The sequence below is a fragment of the Gossypium hirsutum genome, chromosome A11 (assembly GCF_007990345.1).
Source record: "Gossypium hirsutum isolate 1008001.06 chromosome A11, Gossypium_hirsutum_v2.1, whole genome shotgun sequence".
In the NCBI taxonomy this organism is placed as follows: domain Eukaryota; kingdom Viridiplantae; phylum Streptophyta; class Magnoliopsida; order Malvales; family Malvaceae; genus Gossypium; species Gossypium hirsutum.
Genome location: NC_053434.1, coordinates 103,994,028 through 104,019,995, shown reverse-complemented (window position 1 = coordinate 104,019,995; position 25,968 = coordinate 103,994,028). Strand labels below are relative to the sequence as shown.

General features: G+C 36.4%; 1 pseudogene; it reads right to left on the bottom strand.

Annotated features, from left to right (window-relative positions):
• LOC107957773 (aldo-keto reductase family 4 member C10-like) overlaps positions 1-25,194 on the bottom strand; it is a 32,445-nt pseudogene extending 7,251 nt beyond the window's left edge.
• Positions 25,195-25,968: the final 774 nt, after the last annotated feature.

The window sequence follows — 25,968 nt, the reverse complement described above, 5'->3', positions numbered from 1 at the left end:
TAAACACACGGGTAAAGACACGGTCATGTGTCTCAACCGTGTGGAAGGGCACAGTCTAGCATATGGGCGTCTGTCATGGCTGTGTGCCCCTAAATGCATGCTGACGCCATAAATAGAATGCTCAAGTTTTGGACACGGGCAACCACACGAGCATGTTTAGGCCGTGTGAAGGACATGGGCCAGGGACACAGGCGTGTGCTCGGCCTTGTGAAAACCCAATGAGGTTCGAAGTTAGAAAAATAAAACCTATTAATTCTACACGGGTAGGGCACACGGGCGTGTCCCAAAGCACACGAGCATGTGCTATGTCCTCACACGAGCATATGAGACATTAACCTAAAGTTTTTCTTGAAATTTTCTTAAGTTCTCGGTTTAGTCTCGGACCTTTCTCGACATATGTTTTGGGTCTCGTAGGCCCATAATAGGGACATTGAGTATAATATGATTGGTTTTATTTTGAAATGAAATTTTATAACCCGTATCTCCTGAAAATGTTCGAGTACATGTCTTGGAACACCTCATCCTTGGTCCCGATCTCGGGTACGGATAAGGAGTGTTATATTTAGTGGTATCAGAGCTACAATTTAGTCAGTTTTAGGACTATCGTAGAGTGTATTGAGTTTTACTATACATGCCATTTTACGAATGTTGATAGTGTGATATCTCCTAACTATTTAATTGTCTTTGAATATAGTAAATGTCTTCCAATCAAGCACAAGATGAGTCCAAGGGAGCCGAGAGCCATGCTCCAGCTTTCATACAAAGAGCAGTTTCTAGTAGTAGTAGATGGCCGATGTCTGAAGACCTGGAAGAGGCCAGAGCTACATTCTTTGACATGATAGACAAGTAGTTTGGGGATTATTTGAGTAATCACCCCAACATACCACGACCTCCCCCATTCCCTGACCGACCTGCTGAGGAAGTGCCACGAGGTATGGCACCTTTAAGAATTGGTAAAGCCCTTGTAGAAATACTTAGAAAGTATCGAGCTGAGAAATTCAGAGCTAAGATTGATAATGATGTCGAAAAAGTCAAGTTCTGGCTCGAGAATACTACACAGGTATTAGATAAATTATCGTACACACTTGAGGAGTGCTTAAAGTCTGTCGTGTCTCTCTTAAAGGATACTGCATACCACTGGTGGAAAACTGTATCTTCGGTCGTGCCAAAGGAAAACATCACTTGGGAATTCTTCCAAGTGAAGTTTAAGAAGAAATACATCAGTCAAAGGTTCTTAGACTTAAAGCGAAAGGAATTCCTGGAACTCAAACAAAGGAGTAAGACTGTAGCGGAATACGAAAGGTAGTTTGTAAGGCTAAGTCAGTATACGACTGAATGGGTTCAAACCGAGTCAAAAATGTATAAATGCTTCGAGGAAGGTATGAATGAGTAAATCAAGTTGTTAATTGGGATTCTTGAAATAAGAGAGTTCGCTACATTAGCTGATAGGGCCAAGAAGGCCGAGGAGTTCAATAATGAAAGTAAGCAAGCTAAGAGGGAAGATCGAGTTGTGAGCAAGAGATTTAGCGGTAAGACGCTCTCATTATCCACAAAGAAATTGAGAAGCCAACATGAATGCTCCACTTCATCGGTGGGATACTCGGGTAAAGCTAGAGGCTCCAAACGACGTAATTAGAAGTCATCCTCCCCGATGGTGACTAGTGTGAGGACTATAGATGACCAAAAGCTGAAGTACAAAAGCTACAACAAATTTTACTTCAGAGTGTGCTGGATGAAGAGTGGTGCATGCTTTAGATGTGGTTCTCTTAACCACTTCCTTAGAGACTATCCAGAGCGAACTGATAAAGAGGTGGAAGTAGCCCTGGAGTCGAGTACTCATATTCCCTAAGGTATCCTGGAAGTGCTAGTGGCAGTCTAGTTGTACCCAAAGACACTTCAAAGTCAAAGGCTCGAGCCCCGGCAAGAACGTACGCAATACGCACTCGAGAGGAAGCCTCTACTCCTGACGTCATCACGGGTACCTTCTCTCTTTTTAATACTTGTGTTGTTGCCTTAATTGATCTGGGGTCGACGCATTCATACATTTGCACGAGATTGGTGCCTAGTATTAACATACCCATTGAACCTACAAAATTTATTATCAGAGTGTCGAACCCATTAGACAAGTCAGTCCTGGTTGATAAAGTCTGTAAGAATTGTCCTTTGACGATTCAGAGTCATTGCTTTCCGGCTAACCTTATGTTATTACCATTTGATGAGTTTGATGTAATACTTGGTATAGATTGGTTAGCCTTGCATGATGTAATTGTAAACTGTGGTAGCAAGTATATTGAATTGAGGTGCCCAGATGGTGAGATTCTATGAGTTGATTCAAGAGAATTGGATACATCGCCAGTTGTAATTACAACAATGGTTGCTCAAAGATATATGAGAAAAGGGTACGAAGCCTACCTTGCTTTTATTCTGAACACTAAGGAAATGGAGTTGAGGATTTAGTCCGTGCCAATAGTATGTGAATATCCAAATGTATTCCCAGAGGAATTACCCGAATTGCCTCCTAAAAGAGAGATAGAATTTGGTATTGAATGATGCCAGGAACAGCTCCTATTTCTATTGCTCCGTATAGAATGGCACCAACCAAATTGAAGGAGTTAAAAGCACAGTTGCAAGAGTTGACGGATAAAGGTTTTGCAAGGCTGAGTTTTTTGCCTTGGAGTGCTCCCGTATTGTTTGTAGAGAAGAAAGATGGTTCGATAAGACTATGTATAGATTATCGGTAATTGAACAAGGTAACTATTAAAAATAAGTATCCTTTGCCAAGGATCGATGATTTGTTCGACCAATTGAGGGGAGCCATTGTATTCTCTAAGATAGACTTGAGATCCGGCTACTACCAGTTACGAGTTAAGAAGTTGGATGTGCCTAAGATAGCTTTCAGAATGAGGTATGGTCACTATGAATACCTTATCATGCCGTTTGGGTTAATGAATGCACCGGCCGTATTTATGGACCTAATGAATAGGATATTTTGGCCATACTTGGACAAGTTTGTCGTTATGTTTATTGACGACATTTTGATTTATTCCAAGGATGAAATAGAGCATGTGAAGCATTTGAGGACTGTGTTGCAGACTTTACGGGAAAAGCAATTGTATGCTAAGTTTGGAAAGAGTGAGTTTTGGCTCCAAGAAGTAGGGTTTTTGGGTCACATTGTTTCTGGTGAAGGCATCCGAGTTGATCCAAGTAAGATTTCTACAATTGTTGACTGAAAACCACCCAAAAATGTAATCGAGGTTAGAAGCTTTTTGGGCTTATCCGATTACTACCAAAGATTTTTGAAAGGATTCTCCATGATCGCCACTCCAATGACGAGGTTGCTACAGAAAGATGTTAAGTTTGAATGGATAGAGAAATGCCAGCAGAGTTTTGAAAAGTTGAAGACACTCTTGACTAAAGCTCCAGTTTTAGTATTGCCTGAGCCGGGAAAAGAGTTTGTAGACTATAGTGATGCATCCTTAAATGGATTGGGTTGTGTACTCATGAAAGATGGCAAGTTGATAGCCTATGCTTCTCGACAATTTAAGCCACACGAGAAGAATTATCCGACGCATGATTTAGAGCTTGTCGCTATTATTTTTGCCCTGAAAATCTAGAGGCATTACTTATATGGTGAGACTTGTCATATACTCATAGATCACAAGAGTTTAAAGTACTTGATGGCTCAAAAATATTTGAACCTAAGATAATAGAGATAGTTTGAATTAATTAAAGATTATGAGCTGATCATTGATTATCACCCAGCAAAGGCGAATGTAGTCACCGATGCGTAGAGCAGGAAATCTTTGTTTGCACTGAGGGCCATGGATGCTCGATTGGTGTTGTCTGATGATGGTTTGGTCTTGGCAGAGCTGAGGGCTAGACCAACATTTCTTTAAGAAATTTATGATGCTCAGATTAATGATAATGATCTACAAGCCAAAACAGCTCAATGTGAGTCGGGTATTGAATTAGACTTCAGATTGGTTCGGATGGATGTTTGATGTTCAGAGACATAGTTTGCGTACTGAGGAATGGCAAAATTATTTAAAAAATCTTGCAAGAGGCACATGATAGTCGTTTGTCTATTCATCCTGGAAGTACCAAAATGTACAATGATTTGAAAAATATATACTGGTGGAACGGTATGAAAAGGGACATTTCTGAATTTGTATCCAAATGCTTGATATGTCAGCAAGTCAAAGCTGAACATCAAGTGCCTGCAAGGTTGTTATAGCCTGTACTGGTCCCTAAATAGAAATGGGATAGGATTATTAAGGACTTCGTGACTGGATTACCATTGACTGCAAAAAAGAAAAATGCCATATGAGTTGTAGTGGATAAGTTGACGAAGTCGGCTCATTTTATTCTGGTAAGGATAGATTACTCTCTTGATAAGTTGGCCGACTTGTACATATCTGAGATTGTGAGATTACACGGAGTACCATTGTCGATTATTTTAGACAGAGACCCGAGATTCACTTCGAGATTCTAGAAGAAGTTACAAGAAGCCTTGGATACAAAGTTGAGCTTTAGTACAGCTTTTCACCACAGACCGATGGTCAGTCAGAGTGAATGATTCAGATTCTGGAGGATATGTTGTGATGTTGTATCCTTGAATTTCAGGGCAGCTAGGAAAAATACCTGCCATTGGTAGAGTTTGCCTATAATAACAATTTTCAAATGAGTTAGAAGATGGCACCTTATGATGCCTCGTATGGTAGAAAGTACCGAACTCCATTGTATTAGACGTAACTCAAGGAGAATTAGATTCACGGAGTTGACCTAATCAAAGAAACTGAGGAAAAAGTTAAAGTGATACGTGACTGTTTAAAAGCAGCATCGGACAGGCAAAAGTTATACGCTAATCTAATAATAAAAGAGATCAAATTTCAAGTTGGAGATAGAGTATTTTTGAAAGTATCTACATGGAAAAATGTATTGAGATTTGGCCAGAAAGGAAAACTGAGCCCGCAATTTATCGGACCATACGAGATCTATGTTAAGCATTACCACCTGAACTGGAAAAGATTCATGATATGTTCCATGTATCTATGTTAAGGCAATATCGATTAGACCACTCTCATGTAATTTCGCCGACTGAGATTGAAATTAGACCGAACATGACTTATGGTGAGGAACTAGAAAAGATTTTGGCTAACAACTAAAAAATAAAGTTGTGGCTTTGGTAAAAGTCTTATGGCATCGACATGGTGTGGAAGAGGCTACATCGGAGCCAGAAGAAACCATTAGAAGACAATATCCGAACCTATTTTGTGACAGCCCTAAATTGACCCTAGTCGGAAAGTGGTTTCGGGACCACTAAACCGAGTCATAAAAATAATTAACTGTCATAGGTGATGCTCATTATATGTAAATATGCATGTGTGAAAATTTCATGTTTGAATTTTGTTAATTGTAAGTGAATTTTATCAAATAGGACTTATGTGAGAAAATTTAGAAATGTGCTAGGCAAATGTAAAGTGGCCTAATAATGCATGTGGTGAAAATGATGGGTTTGCATGTCAAATTACCCAAAATTAAAGCTTAGTGGCCGGCCATGCTATGGGTGGAAACATGTTGTAAACATGTTGTGTTAGTGTGTTATGTTAGAAAGAATAAAAAAAAGGGGTTAGGATTAAAGTAATGCAAAGGGAGGAGTGATGAAAAAAAAAATTGTCTCATCCATGCCCCTCCCCCCCATTGCCGTGAATTGAAGAAAGAAAACAAAAAAAAAGTGTTCATCCTTGAACATCTTTGGCCGAAAATTTTAAGGAGAAAGGAAGGGAATGAGCTTGGAGAAAATCGGCTATGGAGGCTCACTAGATTAAGGTATGTTTAATGTTGATTTGAAAGTTCATACATCCCTTGGATGATTAGTCTAAATTCTAACTATCTCATGGATGGATTTGGAGTTATTAGAGAGTTAGTATTCGACTAAGAGGTTTCAAAAGTTTTAGTTGAAGCCTTGAGACTATTAGCATGTTAGCTATATGGATGTGTTATGATGCTTGAGGTGTTAGGTAAATTTGAACTCATCACCAAGTTCTTTAAGCAAACCAAGCTAAAAGTTTCGGTATTGAGGTATCTTGAGCATTCGGCCATGGTAGGAAGTAGAAGGGAAATATGGTTGTTGTTAGATGAAGTAGAGTCTAATAAATGAGCACATATGTGCATTAGTTGCTAGATGGAGAAGAATCGGCTAGCAAGTTGTGTGCTAAGGCCGAATGTAATTTTGTATATTAATGAGTAATGCATGTATTGAATTGATGGAATTGAGAGGATGCTTTAATAGTGTATATATGTGTATTGGCCAAGTTTTGAACTTGAAACAAAATGGTGTTTAGTCAATACAAGTGACCATACTTGTAGAATGTATTAAGTGTTGCAATCGGCCTCAACATAGACATGCATGTTCGGCCACATGAATGAGTACATAAGTTGATGTGTATGTTCGGCCATAGGTAAGCATATTGATGGCTTTATTTTGACTTAGAAAATTCGGCTAAGGGGAAAATTAGCTAATATGTTGAATTCGATTCGTGATTTCGTACATATGTGACTCTAATGTCTAATGTATATATGGGCTAAGTACCTTGAGCTTCTCTTTTGATGTTCGAATGAATTGTATTAAATTTCTTAATGTGATTAAAAATGCGTATGACCATTTTGTATTCGAGCTAAAGGTGGCCATATGACCTATCAAATTCATTGTCATGTTCGGCCATAAGCTAGCATAATGAGACTTTAACAAGTTAAATTTGTTTGAATTAGCTCAAGAGCTTAGAGGACCCAAGTTGGATAAGGGAAAGGAAAAAGTGATCAAATAGCCGCCGAAATCGTTCGACAACATCCGAGGTAAGTTTTCGAGTAATGGAACTTAGAATATGATTCGATTAGATTATGTCTTAAGTAAATCAAAATCATGCTCTTTATATGTGGCTATTGAGCCGAAATTTGTAAGTGTGATAAGTGTTTTATGTTTGAGTTTTGGTAATGAAAATGAAATATGGATGCGTCATGATTTATTGATATATGTGCATGGTTATTCGAATGATATCCGGGCTAAGTCCCGAAGGCTTTTGTGCTAGGTGACTATAACCGGACTAAGATCTGAAGGCATTTGTGCGAGTTGCTATATCCGGGCTAAGACCCGAAGGCATTTGTGCTAGCGACTATATCCGGGCTAAGTCCCGAAGGCATTTATGCTAGTGACCATATCCGGGCTAAGACCCGAAGGCCTTGTGCAAGTGGTTATATCCGGCTAAATCCCGAAGATTACTTGGGTTTTGGAATGAGCGATCTGCTGTAATAATTTCAATTAATACGCTCGTAAAATCTCAATAACGAGGTATGTGTTGTACATGCATTGGATTAATTGATTCCTCTTAAATAGTATTCGCTCAGTCGATTAAGGAGCTTCCGGCTTTTGGTTAAGTTGATCCCTTATGTATGAATATAAGGGTTGGAAATGTGAAGTAGGACTGATTTTTGAGAATATATGTGTATATGAAATTACCCGTTTAGTTATATGAATGCTATACTTCAGTTGAGCCTAATTTCATTGCTCAAAACTTACTAAGCATTAAATGCTTACTCCGTTCTTTGAATATCTGTTTTATAGATTTTGGTTCGTCAGCTATCGGACTCGGGATTATTGAAGTCGAAGTCGCCCACACTATCAAAGCCCCTTTTGGTACACTTTTGGTTGAACCTTGAAATGGCATGTATAGGACTACCCTTTTTTTTTTTTTGTTGTTGGTCATGGACCCTTTGGTTTTGTATAAATTTGGATAGCCATGCGAAAATGGCTTATATACACTTTGAGCTTAGTATTATAATCGTCTTGTATGATGTTCATTAAGAGGTATGGAAATGTTTGGGAACGATTAGCCATTGGAATGGTTAATCATGATCATATTTTGTGCTATATATGCTAAAGGGCTAGTTGAATCATGGAAACTATGTAATAGGTAAAGTCTACCTTAAAAATAGATGCTGATAGCAGCAGTGACGTGAATGTGAAAAATCACTAAAAATAGTAGGAATGGAATTAAATAGTGAATAAATTATGTAATCGAACCTTGATGAATCTATTTTCATAGGAAAGTAACGAAACGATCATATGAACAGTATATTATGAGATATTTAAGTTTTCGTAAAACAGGGCCAGAATGGTTTCTGGATTTCCTGTTCCGACTTTGGAAATTCATTATAAATTAACCAGATATAATTAGAAGTCATTCCATATATGTACAGATTCCTTTTCGAGTCTAGTTTCTATAGAAACAAACGGAATCAGTATTGAATCCCTGTACAGGGAGATATCCAAGTCGTAATGCACAAAGGTCAGGGTAGTCGAACCCTGAAACAGGGGAGACTTTAACTAATAAACTGTAATAATTGGATCGACCAAAAATTCTATAAAAATATTTGTAGATGGACATATTAGTCTAGTTTCAGTAAAAATTTACGAAACTGGTTTTCGAGTTTTGAAACTCAAGATATGATTTTTAAGGTGACAGTGACGCAGTAACCCGTTTGTCTGGAAATTTTTAAATGGACTGTGGAAATAAATGTATTATGTCTGTTAGCACCTCGTGTTCGACTCCGGCAACGGGCTCGGGTACGGGGTGTTACATATTTACTGGTAAGACTTTCGAGGATGAAAGTTCCTAAGGGGGAGAAATGTAACATCCCAAAATAGGGCCTAGTCGGAGCAGTGGTTTTGGGACCACAAATTCGATGTTGAAATATTTATTTTATGATTGTTATGAGGTCTAGAATATGAAAATATGCATGTGTTAAAGTTTCATTAGGAAATTCTATGAGTAAGATGTGCAATTAGAAAATAAGAACCAAATTGAATAAATTGCAAAACTTGGATTCTAGAAGCAAATTGTATGAAATTATTAATTAGAAGGTCTCAAAAATCAATTTGTCTAATTTCTAAATTGTTGGACACAAATGGCTTTGCTTGTATGAAATTGGAAAGAAAGGGCATGAGGGCATTTTGGTCATTTAGATAATTAATGAAATAAAATGGGAAAACAAGCCAAAAATTAGCTCATTTCTTTCATGTTGCCACCGAAAATTTAGGGTTCTCCATAGCTAGGGTTTTCAAGATTTTCAAGCTCAATAGTATGTGCTCTCTGGCCCCTTTTTTTATGTTTTTCATATTTTTAAAATCCTAGAAGCTTGCTCTCTCCATTTCTACCTATATTTTGAGTTAAGGTTCATGTTTACAAAATGACCCATGTGTGACATGTTTATTCTTTGATGTTTTATGGAGGAATATAAGAGTTGGATGTGTGTCTAGGTGATTTTCATGAAAAACCGTTGAAAGGACCTAATTACAAAAAGTGTAAAATATGTGGTAGGAATGTGAAATAATTTAAAATGTTGGCTGTAATAATTGGGAAAAACATTTGGCTAGGCTTGGGTAAAGTAGAAATTGGATGCATTTCATTGTACGAGCCTAGGGACTAAATTGTAGAAATGTGAAAGGTTAGGGGCAAAACGGTCACTTGGACCGAGGGTGAAATTTAGACTCGAAAGGAATAATATGAAGTATTAATGATTTATTATGATTTTTATAGACCCCGAGGAACTCATTTTAGAGGTCGATCGAGGAAAACAAAAAGTTTTGGAATAACCGAAACACGATACCAAGACGAGTACCAGGTAAGTTCAAATAACTTAAAGTAAACTCATAATATGTCTAACTGCATGATGTATGAATGTACGATAATTGCAATTGATGAAGGCATGAAAATCCATTAAATGCATCTTTAATAGTGACATGATGATAAATGTCCCAGATGAGGTTAAAAAGGGAAATTCGATAGATAAACCACTATTTACATGACTTGAGATACTGCATGTGTTGCAGAAAAGGATTTAGCCCAGACAGATAATCCTATGATCTCAACTATAGAAAGGATCTAGCCCGGACAGGTGTTCCTTGAGTGTCGAGCCTCCCGAAGAATACGTGTGCATTGTGGATTTAGCCCAGACGGGTAATCTGATTAGGGTGTGAATTTAGCCTGGACTGGTAATTCAAATCTGAGCCCATTAAGGGTGTTTGTCACTATAAGAGATTTAGCCTGGACTGGTAATCCTGACATCACCTTATGAGTTAACATTACGGGGGATTTATCCAGGACTGGTAATCCCGCCGTAAGATATAAGGTTCACGATTGTGCATAGATAAGATGGTCGCTCTTATGACTTGATGGTAAATGGTTAATCCATCGAGATTTTTTGAGAAACTCAACGGGATTAATATGAGATATAAAAAAATGAAAATGTTGAATGATGAGCTCATCTAAGACAAACCACATGAAGTATTGTCATGGGACTAACTTGTTGATTGAGTGTATGTGATAGGGAAATTATTTCATGCTTGTTGGTCTTATTGCTTAATATGGATGTATGCTAATAAATCGGTAAGTTTACTTTCCAGTTATTCGGGCTTACTAAGCATGTAAATGCTTACCCCTCCCTTTTTCCTATCTTACAGAGCTCGAGGACTTGTAAAGATTGGAAGACGATTGGAGAGTCAAAACACAATCAACTCCTCCAGCTTTGGGAAACAGACACTTTTATTTTGTCCAATGGCACGTATAAGGCTTTTGTTTGTTTTGTTATATGTGTCATTTGATTTTCCAAAATGAAGGCACGTAAAGGTATATATATCTACTTGCATATTGTTTTAGAAATTGGCTCATTTTGATGTAGGCTAAGACCTACCAATTTATGCATACTTATGATCAATTGCTCTAGTAAGGATCAAGTGTGGTACCTCACATTCAGAGACACATATCGCGGCCATATCGTAAGGGATAGCTTGGCCATAAGTGGCAATGAGTTATAATAATGCGCCAATCTTAAAGTGAATACTTAAGACGAAGGTGACATGTTGGTAACTGTGGTGAATGAGAAAATTTGGCCAGGTATGCACTTAAACCCTCGAGTTGAGAACTTGGTATGATGAAATCGTGGTAAGATAGTAAATGCAAATGTAACATGAATGTCTTGGTGATATTTATACAAATGATGTTTTATGTTAGATTGCATGATTATGTTACTTGCTATTTACATGTGAACTTACTAAGCATTAATGCTTACTCCCTACTTTCTATTCTTTATAGTTTTGACAAGCCAGCTTGAAAATTGGGAACGGTCGGAGGCTCGCTCACACTATCCGTAAACCATTTTGGTACAGTGGCTTGTATATTTTGAGTATGGCATGTATATCATTATAATCATTTTGTGTATATGATCTTATAATATTGCTATTGGGTGGTAAGGAAATGTTTGGTAATGATTAGCCATTGGAATGGCTAATCAAGATCATATTTGGTGTTATGTATACTTAATGTGCTATCTAATCCATGGAAATTCATAAAAAGGTGAAATTTGCTATATAACAGTATCATATAATAGTAATGACATGAGTTTCAAAAAAATAACTAAAAATAGTAGAGACAGAATTAGATGATGAATAAAATACAAAATTGAAGCTTATTGAGTCTATTTTCATACGGAAGAAACAAAATAGGTAAATGAGTTGTATTTCATGAGAAATTTCAGTTTAGTGGAATAGGTCAGAGCGATTTCTGAATTCTCTATTTTGACTTTATAAATTCACTAAAAATTGTAAAAACATAATTAGGCATGATACTTTATATCTATAGATTCCTTGTTGAGTCTACTTTTAAGAGAAATAAATGACATAGTTATCTGAATTTTGAAGAGAGAGAAAAGTGATTCATAGTGAACAGAGGTTAGAGCAATCAAACACTGAAATAGGGGAAACTTTAACTAATAAACTGTACTAATTAGCTAGACAAAAAATTCTGGAAAAAAATTAGTAAATAGATATATGAGTCTATTTTCAGGGAAAATTTACAGATTTTAATTTCGAGTTTTGTAACTCGGGATATGATTTTTTTAGCGACTGTGACACAAATAGGCAGTTTATTATGAAATATGAAATAAATTGTTTGAAATTGTTTAAGTGATAATTTAAGTTTGTTAACGTCTCGTGCTCTACTCTAGCGATGGTCTTGGGTAAGGAGGTGTTACATTTGGTTGTATCAGAGCTACGGTTTAGTCAGTTCTCGAACTAACGTGGCATATGTACGGGTTTTGCTATACATGCCATATATGCCATATATATATTGTGATAGTGTGACGACTCCTAACCCTTAAAATGATTGTTTTATAGTAAATGGATCCCAATCCAGCTGTGGCCGATGATGTAGAGAGCAATGCCCCAACTCCTACTGAAAGGATAGTGTCGACTAAAAACTGACCTCCTACTATTAGTCAAGGAGGAGGAGAAAGGGCTCGGGAAGCCTTTCTCCAGATGATGAATGCATGGTACACTGAGTTCGTTCGTACAGATCCGAATGCTTAACAACCTACCCCATCTCCTCCGATTCCTCAACCTGTACCCTTGATGCCTCAAGGCATGGATCTAATGAAATTTCACAGAACCGCAGTTGACAAAATTCGTAAGCAAGGGGCTGAAGAATTCAGGGCAAATGTTGATGATGATGCCGAGAAAGCAGAATTTTGGCTTGAGAATTCTATTTGGGTATTTGATGAATTTTCTTGTACAGCTGAAGAGTGCTTAAAATGTGCTATATCCTTGTTGAGAGATTAAGCCTATTATTGGTGGAAGACATTGATTTTAGTGGTACCGAAAGAGAAAGTGACTTGGGAGTTCTTTCAAGAAGAATTTCGAAAGAAATACATCAGTGAAAGATTTGTTGAACATAAGCGTAAAGAGTTTCTCGAGTTGAAACAAGGCAACATGACAGTTACTGAGTATGAAAGGGAGTTCGTTCGGTTGAGTAAGTATGCTAGAGAATGTATTCCTTCAGAGGCTAAAATGTGCAGACGATTTGAAGACAGACTCAATGAAGACATCAAAGTATTTGTGGGAATTCTTGAGTTGAAAGAGTTTGTAGTACTTGTTGATCGGGCTTGCAAGGCTGAAGAACTAATTAAAGAAAAGAGAAAGGTAGAGGCTGAGACTAGAAATTTGAAGAAAATACTGATGAGAAGTGCATTCCCACCGCAATCTAGAACATCCAGAGATATGTATTCTCATTCTCATGTTTCGGCTGGACATTCGTATGGGAATCGTAAGAAGCAAAATGCGGGTTTTAAATCTCAGACTACTTCTGTGGCTAATATGGAAAATTCGAGATTTGTTAGACCCAAGTGCCAACAATGTGGTAGAAGTCACCTTGGTCCATGTAGAGCTAACGAATGTTACCAGTGTGGTTCTCTAGATCATTTTATTAGAGACTATCCCGAGAGAATTGAGAAAGAAAAATTTTAGAGTGCAAAACCTAGTGGTGCAGTTTCGAGAGGAAGATCTTTGAGAAATGCTGGGAATGAGGCAAGTGGCAAGAATGTAGTCAGAGATTCAGCGTTTAAATCTGAATCTAGAGCTCCGGATAGAGCTTATGCCATAAGGTCGCGTGAAGATGCTTCATCTCCCGATGTGATCACTAGTATTTTCTCTCTTTATGATGTTAACGTTATTACTTTGATTGACCCCGGTTCTACTCATTCATATGTGTGCATGAAATTGGTGTCTAATATGAGTATACCTATTGAGTCTACGGAATTTATGATTAAAGTGTAAAGCCCGTTAGGCAAATGTGTTATAGTTGATAAAGTATGCAAAAAATGTCCTTTGATGATTAGAGATCATTATTTTTCGGCCGAGTTGATGTTGTTGCCGTTTGACGAATTTGATGTTGTTTTGGGTATGGATTGGTTGACATTGCATGATGCTATAGTAAATTGTAAACAAAAGTTTATTGAATTAAAATGTGAAAATGGTAAAATTCTGCGGGTTGAATCAGACGAATCAGAGGCATTGCCTAGTGTGATTTCTTCGATGTCGGCTCAGAGATATTTGAGAAAGGGTTATGAAGCTTATTTGGAGTATGTGTTGAATACAAAGGAATTTGAGAAGAAAATTGAATCAGTGCCGATTGTATGTGAATTCACGGATGTATTTCCAGAAGAGTTGTTGGGTTTGCCTCCTATCAGAGAAGTAGAATTTGGTATTGAGTTGATACCGGGAAGAACTCCGATCTCAATTGCTCCATATAGAATGGCACCAGCAGAGTTGAAAGAATTAAAGTCGCAGTTGCAAGAGTTGACTGACAAAGGCTTTGTGAGACCAAGTTTTTCGCCTTGGGGTGCTCCCGTATTATTTGTGAAAAAGAAGGATGGTTCTAAGAGATTGTGTGTAGACTATTGGCATTTAAATAAGGTAACAATCAAGAACAAGTATCCGTTGCCGAGAATTTATGATTTGTTTGATCAGTTAAAAGGAGCAACATGGTTTTCAATGATTGACTTGAGGTCTCGATATTACCAGCTGCGAGTAAAAGAGTCAGATGTGCCTAAAACTGCTTTTAGAACAAGGTACAGCCATTATGAATTTTAGTTATGTCATTCAGTTTGACAAATGCTCCTACTATGTTTATGGATTTAATGAATTGCATATTTCGGCCATTCTTGGACAAGTTTGTTGTGGTATTTATTAATGATATCTTAATTTATTCGAAAGATGAGATAGAGCATGCTGAGCACTTGATGATAGTTTTATAAACTTTGAGAGATAAGCAGTTGTATGCCAAATTTAGTAAGAGTGAATTTTAGCTTCACGAAGTTGGATTTTTGGGTCATATTGTTTCAGGTGATGGTATACGGGTTGATCCCAGTAAAATTTCAGCTATTGTTGATTGGAAACCACCGAAGAATGTAACTGAGTTAGAAGTTTCTTGGGTCTAGCTGGTTATTATTGTCAGTTTATAAATGGATTTTCTATAATTGCTACTCCTATGACCAGACTACTCCAAAAGGATGTTAAATTTGAATGGATAGAAGAATGTCAACAAAGCTTTGAGAAATTGAAAACGTTACTGACTAAGGCGCCAGTGTTAGTACAAGCCGAGTCAGGTAAAGAATTTGTGGTGTATTGTGATGCTTCTCTAAATGGCTTGGGATGTGTACTTATGAAAGAAGGAAAAGTGGTGGCTTATGCTTCGAGGCAATTGAAACCTCACGAAAGGAATTATACGACTCATGATTTGGAACTAGCTGCTATAGTGTTTCCTTTGAAGATTTGGCGACATTATTTGTATGGTGAAAAGTGTCGGGTATATACCGACCACAAAAGTCTCAAGTAATTGATGTCACAAAAAGACTTGAATTTGAGACAGCGGAGGTGGTTAGAATTATTGAAAGATTATGAGCTTGTGATGGACTACCATCCGGGGAAAGCGAATGTGGTTGTCGATGCTTTGAGTAGAAAGTTGTTGTTTACTTTGAGAGCTATAAATACTCAGTTGACGGTGTCTGGCGATGGTTCAATTCTAGCAGAGTTGAGAACAAGACTGATGTTTTTACAAGAGATTTGTAAAGCTCAGAAAAGTGACAAAGATTTGCAAGCCAAGAAGAAGCAATGTGAGGCTGATACAGGATCAGATTTCAGAATCAGTTCTGATGGTTTCTTGATGTTTAAAGATCGGATTTGTTACCAAAAAATGATGAGTTGATTCAAAAGATCTTGCATAAAGCACATAGTGGTTGTTTTTCAATTCACCCGGGCAGTACAAAAATGTATAATGACTTGAAGAAAATGTATTAGTGGAACGGAATAAAAAGAGATATCTCCGAGTTCATATCGAAATGCTTAATTTGTAAACAAGTGAAAGTTGAACACCAACTGCCTTTGGGACTACTTCAGCCTATCATGGTTCCCGAGTGGAAGTGGGATCGAATTACTATGGATTTTGTATCAGGGTTGCCATTAACTCTAAGGAAAAAAGATGCTATTTGGGTAATAGTCGATAGATTGACTAAATCGACTCATTTTATTCCGATATGTACTGATTATTCTCTTAATAAGTTGGCTGAATTTTATATCAGTGAGATTGTAACGCCCCAAAAATCTCGAAACCTAAAAATCCCAAAATCTCGAACTTTCTTTATTTTCAATTTTGATAAAAATTGTGTTTTATGTTCCTAGCGATGTGATAATTATAGTAGGTCTTAATTAAGGTTTGAGTTTGAACCTAGGAATAAATGAAATTATAGTTTAATTATTAAAAGAATCAGGGTTGGCAAGTAGTTGGGCTTTTAAATAAAAATAGGGGAAAAATAGCATCAAAAAGCCTTGTGGAGGAGTGGCTATGTGACGCCACTTAGGGAGCAGGGAGGTGGCGTTAGTAGCTAGCAAGGAGATCCAAGGTTCGACTCCTAGCTAAGTATTTTTAGAAGTTTAATTTTGGCCTTCTAGAAGGATGGAAGTGGCATGAAGATGGACTCCAAAGGGAGTGTTCAGAAGAGAAAATTAAGGAAAAGATCAAGGGGTTATCAGGGAGAAAAATGAGGAGATGAGAAGAGAGAAGTGATGGAGCCGAATTGGGAACTGGGCATGGAAAATTCAGCTATAAGGGCTATAAATAGGGACCGAATACAGGGTTTCCAGGCAACTGCCGAAATTCTTCTTGACCTTGTTACTAGAAACCCCTTTTTTCAAAAGCCGAAAACCCTTTTCTTTTCAAGATCTAAAATGCCAAAAACCCTTTTGTTTTTCTTTCTTTTCTTCCTGCTAATTTTTATTCTTCTCTACACAATTTTCTTTGTTTCACTTAGCTGATTTCTTCTTCTACTTTTCTTCTTTAATTTGTACCAAATAAACCTTATTCACCATACTAAGTTTGAAAACCCGAAAAGTCGAATCTCCCAAGGGCTGAATACACTTTGACCGAATCTAGTGTAAGTGTTGTTCTTCCAATTGGTTTTCTTTGCTAGGTATCGATTATTGTCCCTCACTCTTTCAATCAACTTTGGTAGGGAATTAGTATCGGATCTCGGATCTTAGCTCTCTGCCGAATTGCTCTTTAGGTGTTTGTAGTTTTGGTAAGTATTCCTCATCCATTGGCTAAGGTTGGCCGAATAGCCATAGTAAGGTAAGGGGACTTGTGTTGGACACGAGTCACCTATTATTCTGGTTTTAATAGTTACAATTGGTGCAGATCTAGGAGCTGATCGTAGTTAGTGAAGGGGTTGTTATACTTATCGCGCAAGGTAAGGTTAAGGTAAGATTCTGGCTTTTGGTAAAGTATTCGATAAGTATGTAAGATTAATCTTTGAGTGATATCAATTGTAGGTTTAGGCTAAGGAGATTGCATCACGCTTGCTTACTAGGTGTGTACATACACTGTACACACAAGTAGATCGGCAAAAGCTGAAAAGCCGAAATGCCAAAATGCCGAAAAGCCAAAAGTTTGGCTGCAGTAGTCTTGCAAGTGCATGAAAACTCGTGAGGAGGAAACCAATAGGTTTTCTGAGGCCCATGGGTAATTCCATGGACTTGGGCTATGATCTGGCCAATCGGGCTAGAATAAGCTTAATGGGCCCAATGGGCTGTTGGGCCCATAATAGGCAAAATTTGATAATTGATACTATGTGATAGAAAACTTGTTTGTGAGCATGAATATAAGGTGATTTGAGCCTAACGGGCCATATAAAGGTGATTTAGGCCTAATAGGCCAAATGTATATGAATTGGGCCTGATAGGCCAGATGAATGTGAATTGGGCCTAATGGGCCATATGAATAAGATGGGCCAAGTGGGCCATATGCATATATGTAGGGGTTTTGGGCCTAGTATATGATAACTACATAAAAATTTATTAATATATTGCAACCGTGGACAAGTCATAGGGTTAAAGTGTGGCAATGGGTATATGCATGTCTAGTATTGGATCTAGGGAGAGCTTGGTACTTAAGCGGTCATAATGACTCACCTCCTCTTCTCTGGAATCCTACCTGGTGCATAGTATTCGTTCATCTTAGCTCAAGGGATTTGTTAACGGGCCAAGGTAAGTGAAAACCATAATAGAGGGAAAATTACTGAAATGTCCCTACGGGCAGAAATGACCAAAATATCCCTAGGTATTAAATGTAAGTTTTATGGATGTGACATGCATACTTATGATGATCAGCTTAGTTTGCACATGGGGTGGAAACTATGGAACGGAGGAAGTATATGAGGATCGCATGGTTTCCTGAGAATCGTGGATCCACCAAGGGCTTTTAAAGCCCAATATGTAAATAAAGCTAGTTCCGCAACCGGGCTACCATTGGTGTGTGGGCTGGGTGGGTCGATATTTATATCCCCACTTGGTGTGACAGGGGACAGAGCTGGTGTGTAGCAGATGGATAATTTGGATGGGATTGCATTGCATGTTTGATGATTTTTCTTTGAATGCTTGTTTTTCATCGAGGGTTGTACACACTGAGTTTGCGAAAACTCACCCCCTCTTTTATTTTATTTTCAGGTGATGCTCAGTAGAAGGTTCGATGTTCGGAGGGACTCTTGGTGGCCAGCTAGCAAGATAATTTGGACTTGTTTTTTTTTTTTAAAAAAAGCATATAAGTTTCTATTTTATTAAATACTATTCAATCAAATTGTAATAAGGTTTTCATTATGTTATTAATACTTGAATTATTATTATAATTTCCATTGTAATTAGGAGAAGTTGAACATGGGTTCCTAAATTATAGTATGTTTTCTACGTTTGCGCAACTTAATTTTTAAATAATAAGTTTTCTTAAATCCAATGTTTTAAACAAGGCTTTCGAAACTGAAAGGTGTGTTTATTGTTAAGTTAATTAAGGTTTCTTTTGTTTAAGAAGGGTTTTCAATGAAAACACTGTTTTTGCTAAAACACTTCAATGTGACACGCTAAATTCGACCATAACGTCCGAGCCGAGTTTGGGGTGTTACAGAGATTGTTAGACTTCACGAAGTACCTTTGTCGATCATTTTGAATAGAGATCCGAGATTTACATCGCGGTTTTGGAAAAAGTTGCAAGAGGCATTAGGTACGAAGTTAAATTTTAGCACTGCCATCCATCCATAGATCGATGGACAATCAGAGAGAGTAATTCAGATTCTTGAAGACATGCTCAGATGTTGTGTATTGGAATTCTAAGGTAGTTGGGAAAGATACTTACCGTTGGTAGAATTTGCCTACAATAATAGTTATCAGACGAGTTTGAAGATGGCACCTTATGAAGAATTGTACGGTCGTAAGTGTCGGACGCCATTGAATTGGACTGAACTCAAATAAAATTAGATTTACAAAGTTGATCTAATTAAAGAAACCAAAGAAAAAGTGAAAATGATTCGAGATTGTTTGAAAGCTGCTTCAGATAGACAGAAATCCTATGCGGATTTGAAATGAAAAGAAATTGATTTTCAAGTCGGCAATAATGTATTTTTAAAAGTTTCTCCATGGAAGAAAGTTCTTAGATTTGGTCGGAAAGGCAAGTTGAGTCCGCATTTTATCTGACCGTATGAGATAACTGAAAGAGTTGGACCGATAGCATATTAGTTAGCATTACCACCTGAATTAGAGAAGATTCATGATGTGTTCCATGTATCTATGTTAGCCAGTATCGTTCAGATCCTTCACATGTAATTTCACCAACAGAAATTGAGCTACAACTGGATATGACTTACAATGAAGAACCAATTAAGATTTTAGCTCGGAAGGTCAAGCAACTAAGAAATAAAAGTATCGCTCTCGTGAAAGTATTGTGGCAAAAGCATGGGGTAGAAGAGGCTACATGGGAGCCTGAGGAAACTATGAGGAATCAATACTTACACCTGTTTACCGGTAAGATTTTCAGGGATGAAAATCCCTAAAGGGGGAGAGTTGTAATATCCCGAATTAGGGCCTAATCGGAATAGTGGTTTTGGGGACCACAAATCCGAGATAGAAATAATTATTTTATTATCATTTTAAGGTCTATGGCATGATTTCATGATTGTGTAAAAATTTCGTTTAGAAATTTTATCGATAGAGGGTCCAATTTGATATTTAGGACTAAATTGTAGAAGTTGTAAAATGTGTGTTCTAGTTCACAAAGGTACTAAGTACTTGTGAGTAATGGGTTTTTAAAGTGGAGGTCCTTGGATAGTAATTAGACCATTATGCTAGTTTGGACAAAAATACCCAAAGGAAGATAAAACACCATAGTTTTTAATTAAGGGCATTTTGGTCATTTAGTTATTAAAATGAATTATAAACAAAATTAAAAGCCAATTTTTGTCCATCTTCAACCCCTTGGCCGAATTTCACATGAGAAAGACATAGCTAGGGTTTTTCAAGCTTCCAAGATCGATTGCAAGTCCATTTTAGCCCCGTTTTTGTGGTCCCGGTAACTTGATTAAGCTTATTCTAGCAATAATTTAATCTAAGGTTTATATTTGGAAAAATACCCATAGGTGAAATGTGTTTATTTTGATGTTTTATGATAGAATATGAAGCTTAAAATTGTATTAAACAACTTTTCCTAAGCGATTTTACGTGAAAACGAGTAAAATGATATAATCGGTAAAAATACCTAATGCTCATAAGTACATGTTAGAGTGAAAATTTGATGTTTCCATAGAAGGGAAAAATGATCATCATGTCATAAAACATAATAAAATAGGATGCAGTTTAATTTTCGAGCCTTGCGGAAAAAGTGTAAATATGTAAAAGTTTAAGGGCAAAAATGTAGTTTTTCCAAAGTTTGAGTCAAGGACTATTTTAATAAATGTGAGTATTAAATAAGCTAAATTTGTTATTTTAGATCAAGAGAAACAAGATTCGAGTCATGATCGAGGGAAAAAAATTTTACGAGGAATAGGCTCGATTTCTAACATTTTGTACCGAGGTAAGTTTAAGTGTAAATGTAGTAACATAATTGTCATTTTAAGTAATTTAATATTATTTATATGATATGAAAATTATTATCATGAAATATTATGCTTTGTGGATTATTAATTAGTAATATGCAAATTATGTGAGCTACTTGATAAATATGAAATGCTATCAAGTATTGGTTCCGACATTCCGTGGAAGACAACAAAGATGTGTGATTGAGGAAAATCCCATTTGAACCTTGGGAATAGATTAGGATACAAGTGACATGTCACTAGGATATTTGAATTCCGAGCTCATTGAGTTGTGTCTGAGTTCGTGAGATGTAACTAGGCATCCGAACTCGTTGAGTTGAGTTTGAGTTCACTTATGGATGCGAACGCCTGAGCTCGTTGAGTTGAGTCCGAGTTCGGTTATGGGTGGGTTACATGGTAGCTTGGCTACATAATTTCCGCAGGCTATTAAGTTTGTCTAGCTGTGGGTATGGCACTTATGTGCATGTAATCCGTGAATCCAAATTATATTCCGATGTGTTCAACGGGTGAATCTTAAGTGAATAAGGAGAATACTTAAGACGAAAGTGACATGTTGGTAAGTGTGGTGAATGAGAAAATTTGGACAGGTATGCACTTAAACCCTCGGGTTGAGAACTTGGTATGATGAAATCGTGGTAAGATAGTAAAAGCAAATGTAACATAAATGTCTTAGTGATATTTATACAAATGATGTTTTATGTTGGATTGCATGATTATGTTACTTGCTATTTACATGTGAACTTACTAAGCATTTATGCTTACTCCCTCCTTTCCATTCCTTGTAGTTTTGAAAAGCCAGCTCAGAAATTGGGAACGGTCGGAGGCTCGCTCCCACTATCTGTGGACCATTTTGGTATAATGGCTTGTATATTTTGAGTATGGCATGTATAGCATTATAATCATTTTGTGTATATGATCTTATGATATGGCTATTGAGTGGTAAGGAAATGTTTGGTAATGATGAGCCATTGGAATGGCTAATCAATATCATATTTGGTGTTATGTATACTTAATGTGCTATCTAATCCATAGAAATTCATAAAAAAGGTGAAATTTGCTATAAAATAGTATCATACAACAGCAATGATGTGAGTTTGAAAAAAATCACTAAAAATAGTAGAGATAGAATTAGATGATGAATAAAATATGAAATTGAATATTATTGAGTCTATTTTCATATGGAAGAAACAAAATAGGTAAATGAGTTTTATTTTATGAGAAATTTGAGTTTTGGTGGAACAGGGTCAGAGTGATTTCTAAATCCCCTGTTATGACTTTATAAATTCACTAAAAATTGTTAAAAAAATAAATAGGAGTCATAATTTATATGTATAGATTTCTTATTAAGTATAAATTTAATAGAAATAAACAGAATAGTCATCTGAATTCTGTACAAAGAGAAAAGTGATTCATATTGAACAGAGGTCAGAGCAGTCAAACACTGAAATAGGGGAAAATTTAACTAATAAAATGTACTAATTCGCCCGACAAAAAATTCTGGAAAAATATTAGGAAATAGATATATGAGTCTAGTTTTAGGAAAAATTTACATATTTTAATTTCAAGTTTTGTAACTCAAGATATGATTTTTTTTAGCAACTATGACGCAGATGGGCAGTTTATTACGAAAGGTAAAATAAATTGCTTGATATTGTTTAAGTGATAATTTAAGTCTGTTAACGCCTCGTGCTCGACTTCGGCGATGGTCTCGGGTAAGGGGGTGTTACATGCCTACCCGTGTGGACAACTTTGAGAATATTTTCCAAGCCTTTTTGTCACCCTTAATAATACATGCACTCTTAACATCCTATATAGCATAATTGAGCACTTACACATTTTTAATGAGGCTCATGTATTTCAACTTCTTGTCAACTTATACTTGCTTAAGACTTCATGTTTTATTTAGACCTAGCTTACCAAATTCACATGCATTATGAAATATCAAATTTATTTTCATTACATACATTCATGCCTTAGTTGATATTATGCCATTTGCTCACACTTCCATCATCAAACATCCATGATCATATCTACAACTCATCTATGCTAAATGAATTTAACCACAATATGAGTGACCGTTGCACATGCATGCATACATGAATAGGATTACATCCCTATAATTAGTATGAGCCATATCTCATGGCCATATACATAAGGAATCAATATCATCATAAGCCAACACATTTGGCTAAACCAATATGACATATAACAAAAAGACCAAGTCCCTATACATGCCATACTCAAAATGCTTAAATTCACTATACCCAAAAGATTAGTTTGATAGTGTGAATAGAGCTCCGACGTCCTTCGATCCTCGAACTAGCTTGGCAAAACTATAAGGAAATGGAAAGGGAAAGGGAGTGAGCATAAAGCTTAGTAAGTTTGCATGTAAATAATTATAAACATTAAACATGCATTATTAGACACATAAAATAATAATAATATCATAATGTCATCAAGTATCATAGTTACATTTTAAGTCATGCCATTCGCATAATGTACAATAAAACTCATGATCATAGTTCATTCATTCACTTTTTTTGAGGTTTCATCAGTTCATGATCGCAATGTTTATGAGCTTTGTGTATGTACCTGTACCCTTTCAACATGATCATACCTTGTCATCTCTTGGACATAGTCGTTGGATTACCCGTTGAACCACTTGGAATACTAAAGGATACTCAGGAACTCTTATACACATGGTAGGATGCCAATGCCATATCCTGAATATGGTCTTAGATGGATCACATATCGATGCCAATGCCATGTCCCAAACATGGTCTTACATGGGATCACACATCGATGCTGATAGCCTAGCTATGGTCTTACACGATATTACATATGGATGCTAAATCCATGTCCCAAACATGGTCTTACATGGGATCGTGCATAACCCTAATGTCATGACATTTGTATCCTAACTATTCCTAAGGTTCAACAGGGATTTTGAGGTATCGAACTCATCGAATCGTCACCGAGTCATCATTAATTAAATCCATAAATACAATTATACAATTCATGCAATATTAAAGCATTAAATACATAATAATGTAACATTGCGTTATTTACACACAAACTTACCTTGGTACTCAAAATATGGCTACTATTCGATTTAGTCCACAACCTTGTTCTTTCCTCAATTTAGGTCTGGACTCTGTTTTTCTTGATCTATAATAGAAAATTTTGCTTATTTAATTATCACATTGTTCAAAATAGTCCATAAATCATACTTTGGAAAAATTACAATTTTACCCCTAAACTTTCACATAATTACAACTTAGGCCCTAGGCTCGTAAAATGAAATGTGTTCATTTTCTTTGATACCCAAGCCTAGCAGAACTTATATCATACTAATATCAGCCCACATTTTCTTTCAAATTAGATTTTTAACCACCTATTTTGCAAATTTTACAAGGTAATTTTTAGGTGTTTTCATGAAAAACCACTTAGTAAAAGATGTTTATCATGCATCAAACTTTCATATTCCTCCATTAAACACCAAAATACAAGCATGTCATACATGGGTATGTTTTTGAACATGAACCCTAGCTCAAAAAAATGGTAGAAATAGCTAGATCATGCTTCAAAGATCTCAAAAACATAAAGAACGTTAAAAACGAGGCCAGGGTGTACTTACAATCTAGCTTGGAAGGATGAACAAAACCCTAGCTATGGCTCCTTGAGAATTTTAGCTAAGAACGGAGAAAGATGGACACAATTTTGACTTATTTTTCCCTTTTTATTCTTTTATTAAGCAAATGACAAAAATGCCTTTAAAGCCTTTCTTTCAAATTTTTCCTATCCATGCCCATTTTTGTCCATAAAAATAGAAATTGGGAAAATTGCTAATTAATGACCTCTAATTAACAATCTATGGCAATTTCATGCTTAAAGCTTCTAGAACTCACATTTTGCAAATTTTGCAATATAGTCCTAGATATCAAATTGGACACTTTATCAATAGAATTTCTTCATGAAGCTTTGACACAAGTATGCAATCATATCATAGATCTCACAAGAATCATAAAAAAATTATTTCTACTTTGAATTTGTGGTCTCAAAACCACTGTTTTGACTAGACCCTAATTTGGGATGTTACACTACCGATACTAATGTATTCCACCACTGATATGCGGTACTCTCAAAAGGGGTATAGCACACATTAAACATTTAGCTGACCCTACAAGAAAGCTCATCAAACACTCGAATCATATTTTCAAGCCAAAACTCGGCTCTCTCAGGGTCATCATTAACATTAGCTCTGAACTCTTTAGCCCCGTGTTTACGGATCTTGTCAACTGGAGGCTTATTCAATCTTAAAAGCTCGACTCCTTGAGGAGCTACAGGAACTAGGTGGGGATTAGGAAGGGGTAAAGATTGTTGAGTAGCCAGGTTCATACGAATATATTAAGTGAACCACTCGTTCATCATTTGAAAGAAAGTGTCTTTAGCCTCTCCTTCCCAACTGCCCGTGTAACATCCCAAAATAGGCCTAAATGGAATAGTGGTTGTGAAACCGCGAATCCAAGATAGAAAATTTTATTCTGATTAATTTTTATGATTTATCGAGTGATTAGATGCATGTGTTAGAATACCGATGGAAAATTTTATAGATAGCTTAATTTGCCTACTAGGCTTAATTGCAAAAGTTGATAAATATGAGTTTCAGATGCTAAAGGATTAAATTGAAGAGTATAATTGAAGCAGAGGTCATTAAATGGTAATTATACCATTACGTTCTCATGGACAAAAATGGATATACATAGATAAAAAAACTAAAGTTTTAATGAAGGGTATTTTAGTCATTTGGTAATTAAAAGATTAAAAAAGGGAAAAAGATGGCAAAATGTGCCTATCTTCTTCATTAGGCCAAACTTTCAAGGGTTCTTCATAGCTAGGGTTTTTTCAAGCTTCCAAGATTCATAGTAAGTGATTCCAATCCCCGTTTTTAATGTTTTTTTACGTTTTTAAAGTCTCGGTAACTTGATTTAGCTTATTCTAGCAATAATTTAACCTAGGGTTCATATTTGGAAAAATACCCATAGGTTAAATGTGTTTATTTTGATGTTTTATGGTAGAAAATGAAGCTTGAAATTATGTTAAATGACTTGAGCTAAGTGATTTTAAGCAAAAACGAGTAAAACGACAAAATCGGTAAAAATACCTAATGGT